Raw genomic sequence first — 7,444 nt, 5'->3', positions numbered from 1 at the left:
AAAAAAATGGAATGTTTTGGATTTTCATGGAATATTACATCTCTGGGATAGAACATTTTGCCCATTGATAGAGAGAATACACATCTATATAAGGTCAAGTATTGAAGCTGAATTTGAATTGCACATGGGACAATAAGTTTTAGATCGGTTCTGCTGTAGAATACAGTAAATCCTAGGCAAAGTGGATTATAGTGGCCCTCTGAAGTACTTTTTGTAATCTCCATGCCCTTTTCTTTTTAATGATTTCTATGATATCATTTTGTTGCTTCATCAAAGACTGCAGTTTGATTAGTACTTTTCGTTCTTTGTCATGATGGTAGATTATCAACCATTGGTCTGGCTTTTTGATGGAATGACTAGTAATTTGAGCAGGAAGGGACTGTTTTTTGATACTATGCTGAATTTTGCTTTTAATCCAATCACTATGTATTCCATTATGCTATTCTGAATAAACCAAGCCTTTTGAGCCAATTATTTGCTCAAATTGCAGTTTATGGATGAAGACGTTTTTGTTCCAAATTAGGCCTGCCGGAATAATAACCTAGAGAAATGACTACATTTGCAATTTCCTGGCTTGCATCTAGGATTAAGTGCATTTATCACTATTGGTTGTCAGAAATATATCTGCTGCATATAATATAGAATGTGGGTTGCAGATATAATAAACAACACAAGATGAAAACGTTCAGGTGGGACATGGATATGATTCATAACTGCAGATGTTCTCGTTAGTTTAGAATGATGAAGTATTGAAGCCTGGTTAAACTGTTTTGTTGTTTTTTTTGGTAACAAATTAAGGAAGGAAAAAAAAAATATGACTCTCAGATATAGCTATCTGCTTTCTCTTTGAAATGCAGCCTCATAAGACATATTGTAAAAATTGCAGTTGCATGATGGATCTGAAAAAAACATCTGTCTTACTATTTTTTTCACATTTTACAGGAAAATAGATTTCTAAGGTTTGTTGTTGTTATTGTTGTTTGCTCTTTCTTTCCTTGATGTAGTGAAAGTTATACAGAAATAAATGTAATATTCATTCTGGCTTAGAATTTCATATTGGGAATCTTTCTGAGTTTCTGCAACAGGTCAAGCAATTATGGATAATCTTCAATATTTATAATCTTTATTCTAAAATTAGAGAACAGAAGAAAATGCATGAAATTTATGATAATTCTGAATGGTATTATAAAACCATCCAAACCCCTCTATATCCGTGTCAATTATTTCTTGTTTGATTAATTATTGCTGACATTCATAGACATTCAGGTTTAAATTTAATAGAAAAAAGTGATTAAAATACCACTTGGAAACTATTGGTGTGTTGACTTAAAGAAATTTTATGCACAAATTATTTCTTATGATGTAGTCCAAGACAGTTGATCCCAACCATAGGAACAATAAACTTCATAAATATAACAATAATAATAATGATGAAAAAATTAAATATATGTTTATCAGTAATGGAGAATATTTGTAGGTCAGGGTTGAAATGAGAGTTCCTTGGCACTCTCTGAGCTTGACTCTTTTCTGACAGATGTTTCATTACCCAAAATAGGTAACCTCATCAGTGCTAGTATTCAATGAACATTCAGCATAGAGAATGGTAAACTCATAGATGATTCTCTATTCATTAGGTTTAGTGTGTGTCGTGTTTTTATTGCCAATATTTCAATTTTTTATTGAACTTCAGTCAATTTCCAGTAACTTAGAGTTCCCTAATTTTAAATGTTTTATTGTCTTCCCAGAAGGGACATAAATTATCATTGTGGGAAAATGCTTACTATATGGAATTTTGGAAGTCATGAATACTCACTGTAGCATAACTTGTGATAAATTTTAATTGCTAGTAAACTTTATTATGTTACAAAATCCTAGGTTCTACAAGTTATAGTGAGAAGTATAGTAGCTCTAATTACCATATGCACTTCTGTTCATATGTGATATATTCTCAGGGGTATCTTGCAGATCATGAGGACAAATGAAATCTGCATTATAGTGCAAATCACATGCTTATGTACTTGCATTTAAAATTGGAATCCAAGTGCAAAAGAGAGGATTTTCATCTTAATATTGTTATTATGACTCATCACACAGTCAGCCAGATATTCAGACTGGATTTGACATTTTTGTCCACCTGTTGAACTGAAGGACCTTGGGTAGGCAGGTATGGATGATTGATGGTGGTACAGATATCATCCCAAGATATATGCTTTTTTGAGTAAAGCTGCCTTTTGCAATTGACGAATGGTGAATTTGTCAATGTGCAATTATTATAATAATTATTTATTTTATTATTATGAGCTGTCTGTGGAGAGTCTTTAGAGAGACAGTTCAATCTAATGTTAAGTTCTAGATATAATTTAGGCATGAAGCTTGTTGGGTGATTTGGAACCATTCATTCCCTCTCATCCCATGAAAGAACCCAGGAGCATAACACATATGAAAAATCTTGCCAAGAAAATTGGCAGGAAAGGCATTAAAGAAAAGCCATCCAGGTCCAATGGCCTGCATAAGCATAGCGAAATTTATATGGCTTCTCTCCCATGTGTCACATTACTAATGCGAACCGCCACATATGGATTTGTGTTTACTAGATTAGTCCTTGAGTTATGACTCATTTGCCAGCCATTCAGAGCTACAGTGACACTGAACAAGGGAACTTCTGGCCAGTTTGAAAAGTTGCAGCCATTACAGCATCCCCATAGTCACACGATTACAATATGGGCATGCCCAGTTCACAGTCACAACACTGCAGTGAACTACCCGTTGGGCTCCATGGTTCTCTGTGGAGCTCCGAAAGATGAAGTGTCAGGGACGGGGTCTAGAGAGCGGTTGGAGGTCCAGCCGTTCCAAATCTGACCGATTGCAGTTAAGAACCTTTGTAAGGTCTTATTTTGCAGTGATGAGGACAGCGAGGGCTAACTACTTCGCTGCCCTCATCGCGTCCACAGATAATCGCCCGGCCGCCCTGTTTAGGGTGACTCGCTCCATTCTTAATCAGGAGGTGAGGGAGGAGCCCTTGCAGGGTCGGGCTGAGGAGTTTAGTCATCTGACGGACAAAATCGCTCAGATCTGGGCCAGTTTGGACTCTGACTGGGCAGAGTCTGACGTGTAGGAATCGGACGGTCTTGAGCATGTTATCTGGACTGAGTTCGATCCTGTTTCCCCTGATGATGTGGGCAGGATTATGGGGAGGCTGAGCTCCACCACCTATTTATTGGACCCGTGTCCCTCCTGGCTGATTTATGCAGCTCGGGAGGAGACACAAAGCTGGTTCCAGGCAGTAATATCTGCCTCTTTGAGTGAGGGTGTCTTCCCTGCCGCTTTGAAGGAGGCGGTGGTGAGGCCCCTTCTCAAGAAGCCTGCCCTGGACCCAGCGATTTTAAATAATTATCATCCGGTCTCCAACCTTCGCTTTTTGGCGAAGGTTGTTGAAAGTGTGGTGGCGCATCAGCTTCCACTGTTCCTGGAGGAAACTGATTATCTAATAAGACTAGGACAGAGGAACAACCCCTGTCCCGAGCCCACCAGAGATCATTCACCAGCACGACCAATGCTGTCTCCGTGCTGTACCCGGGCCTGAAACCCGATTGGTATGGGTCAAGATTGCCGGCGGGTAATACCCAGGGGGAGGGCTTTCTTTGTGGGTGCGCCTGCCCTTTGGAACCAGCTGCCCGTAGAGCTCAGGACTGCCCCTGACCTTCGTTCATTCCGCCGGGACCTGAAGACCTGGCTCTTTGAGCTTTCCAGCCAGGACTGAGAATTTTAATTGTAACTTTATATTAATTGGGTTTTAATTGGAGTTTAACAGGGGTTTTATTTTATTCAAGGACTAAATTTAATTAATTTTAATTGTCCTTAACTTTTGTAATTGTATTGTTGTATTGTTATTTTAAATTCCTTGTGAACCGCCCTGAGTCCTACTGGAGAAGGGCGGTATATAAGTCCAATAAACATAATCATAAACATAACATGATTGCCCTTTGCAACCCTTCCTGCTGGATTCTCACAAGCAAAGCCAATGGGAAAGCCAGCAGGGAAGGTTGCATGTTGTGCTTATAAGTCACCCATGCAGCCTCAGTGCCTGCCCACACTCTCCCTTATGTTCCTCACTTGAGACTCCCACCTCTTCCCACTTAATGACCTTCATGTCCTGGGATTATAATGGCAACCAAGACTGTCAGAATTGCTATTGCTATTACAATACTTTGGAATCCCCTCACTTAGTGGCAGCAATGCCAGTCCCAATTGTTACTATAACATGAGGACTATCTGTAATTCATGTTACTTATAGAAGAAAGAAAAGAAATAGATTCTTCAGCTTTAGTTACAGACTTTTGACAAACAGCTTCTCCTTGCTGCCTTTTAACTTGGATTGTTATGTCAGTGTTAAATGCCTTTACTTTGCTACTGAGAGTAAACATGGAGAGGGAGGGACTGTCTAATAAGTGTGTAAACAATTCCTTCAAGGGCTATTTTGTTTACTCTTTTTTGTTGTTGCTTAGGCTACCATCTAAAACAGGGGTCCCCAACTGGGTTGGCAGCCCAGTGGGAAAGGAAGGGGCAGGCACCTTTACCTGTGCATGTGCATAGAAGCAAATGTGGCTACATATGCCCATACATATTGGCCAACCATTCACGCAGCCCAGTGGCCAACAGGCCATGGCCCAGTAGTGGGCTGTGGCCCACAGGTTGGGGACGTCTGATCTAAAGTCCTTCCATTTCCTTCCTTTCATATACTTATTCCTTAAAGTTTCAGTGAAGTCAGTCTCACTCATTTAGAATCATTTTTTCTTTTCTTTTTCTCTTTAAGCTAAATAAGGCAGATGCCCATGTATTCTTAGTGGTAGCAAGCTCAATTTACTGTCTTTGTTAGGCTTGTGAGCCATATTTCCATCAAAGCCGTATAGTTGGTTGGATTTCCTCCACAGTGGAAAAATGTTTAAGATTTTTTTTCACACAATGGAACAATTGTGAATGTTGCAATATTTCTCAGATGGCTCAAATTGAACCTTGCTCATGTAATTTTCAGCTTCTGGGGATTGCAGGGATAGACCCACATCATTTCAGTGACAATGGTATAGAAGTGGTGTCATGTTACTTTCCTCCACCTCACATTCCCAGTGTATTGTACATCTCAGAGGCTTCCTGACAGTCTCGCAGTACTTAACCATGTCTGAGTACTAACTCCCAGTACTAACCATCTTTTTCGACATCAAACATTGTTTGTTCCCACTATGTTTTAAATAAAATTTGAAAGTGATACATTACTTTGATAGCCTTCTCCTGTGTGTCTTTCTGATATAATGCATTATAACTCTCCTTGTGTCCAGCAAATGTTGCTGTCTACCATTCTGGCTTGGATTGTTGAAAGATATAATCCAAGATCTTGAGCAGCCACCATGATAAGAAGGTCAGTGCTGCTGCTTCATATATAGAAACACTGAATTTTCCATCGCTTTTATCCAAAGCAAAATGATAACATTTTAGCACCTCTTCCAAAGCTAGAATCAATTTGATTGATCCATTCACTATTTTTTATAAGCATTAAATCTTCTGAATGTTAGAAGAATATTCAGTCTGTGGTGAACCGAACTGTCTGCGCCTTGATTATTTATGCACAAAGTTTGTTCCACTTTTTTTCTTTGAACCTCCTAAATGGATGAAATGTTCTATTTTTTTCTACTTCTGTGCTTTCTAAGAGCCTTCCTCAATCATACTTTTTACATAAAGTAGAAATAACTTCTAGCTCCTTTATTTGCAATAGATCCTCGAAAGCTGGTAAGTTTAGCTGCTTTCAAAATAATTATGAGACATAAAGAAAATAAAACTGGGGGAAAAAATCTCTTTTTAAAAATGTTTCTTTGAATTCATGTAAAACTATATACCTCCTAACCATGCCTTTCCTTCAGAAGCTCCAATATTATCCTAACTTCATGATTCCCAGCTAAAAAACATAAATTTGAGCAGCCTCATAAATAACATTTCCAGCTATTGGCTAGTTTCACACAACCAATGCTAATGATTTATGAATTCTCTTGTGAGTTGTCTGAGTTACTGATTATTGCCAAAGCGAGACTGGTAAGAAAATGTAGATTAGAAGCAATGATAGGGACCATATTTCAACACATATCCAAACTTAAAAGTTATCTGAGCCTAACTCACTCCTTCAATTAGACAGGAAAGTTTATGTTTCCAACAACTTTCCACCAGTTTTCAAACCAACTCTCATTATTCAGCCAAGACTCTTTCTGACAAGGACATAAATGAAAGGGGAAAAAAACAATAAAAACAAAGCAGAAAAGGTCTCTAGTCTCCTCTGGCTGTAAGACAATCCTTAATTATCACAATTTTCCACACCTGTTGAGTGATTCATTTCTGCTTATTTTATTTAGAAAATGGATGTGTCATCTAGTCTCTTATGTTAGGTGGCATACACAAACATCAGTGATCTTCATTAAGTTTTTTTTAAAAAAAAATACAAAAGCTAAAGTAGCAGCATTAAATATCTTGGTAAAATACACTCCTTTTGTGGTTTCTCCTAAGCTGTAGTAAAGAAGAGTCTTGTTCAACTTCATTGGCAATTTATTTCATAATATAAGCCTTTCTACAGAGAAATCTGTATCTATTGATGATAAATGTTTCCAAAGGCATTAATAACTTGAGTATGGGAGATACTATATTACCATGTGTAGCTCTGAGTGTAGGTTGAATAATTCAAACAAAATAATATAAACCTGCAAAAGTGGCATCTGGATAAGTTATATTCATGATAATTTAGCACAGAGAACATTTTAAAATTTAAATGAATTGCATGTTTGGTGTACTGGTTGAAGAGTTCAAAACCAGGCAAGTTGTCATGTTTGTGTGTGTGTGTGTGTGTGTGTTTTAATATAAATATGTGGGAAGAGAGAGGAAAATTTAAATGGAGAGAATTTCTAAAATGGTCTTTGAGCTCACATAAACAGGAGGTCCTCTGCTCATCTTTTAATTTAGATTACAATGAGATCATAGGAATTTTGATGTAGTTCTTTGAATTATTTACAGCAGTTATTTACAGGAATATATAATACATAAGTGCAAGCTTTATATGACTATGGCACAAATAATTTGCTATTAATTGTGTCAGAAGAGTAAAAAACTCTATCAGAGGGGATGGATCGTGGTTCATTTTTGATGCATGATAAACAAAAAAAGCCCGAAGCATACTCACGGCTACATGTTTATCTCACCAGAGAACACAAAGAAGAGGAAAGAGAAAGTAACTTTTGCTTTGGACATGCACACACAGTAGTAAACTGGCTGAACATGAGACATGAGATACTATATCTTGGCACTTTTTTTAATTCTATTCCATTTTAAAGTGGCTTCAGTGGAGTCCTTGATGCTCTCTGAGCTTGCTTGCTTGTTTGCAGCCATTTTATTACTGGACTAGGTAACATCA

At 37.7% G+C, this 7,444-nt stretch overlaps 1 protein-coding gene across 1 annotated transcript in view; it reads left to right on the top strand.

The window, feature by feature from the left end:
• CSMD3 (CUB and Sushi multiple domains 3) overlaps positions 1–7,444 on the top strand; it is a gene marked incomplete at its 5' end in the record, with an annotated part of 537,637 nt that overhangs the window by 267,826 nt on the left and 262,367 nt on the right. The window lies entirely within an intron of this gene.

This window comes from Vipera ursinii (genome assembly GCF_947247035.1).
Source record: "Vipera ursinii genome assembly, chromosome: 3".
Taxonomy (NCBI): domain Eukaryota; kingdom Metazoa; phylum Chordata; class Lepidosauria; order Squamata; family Viperidae; genus Vipera; species Vipera ursinii.
The sequence above is the reverse complement of the archived record's forward strand: the minus strand, read 5'-3'. Positions and strand labels throughout refer to the sequence as shown.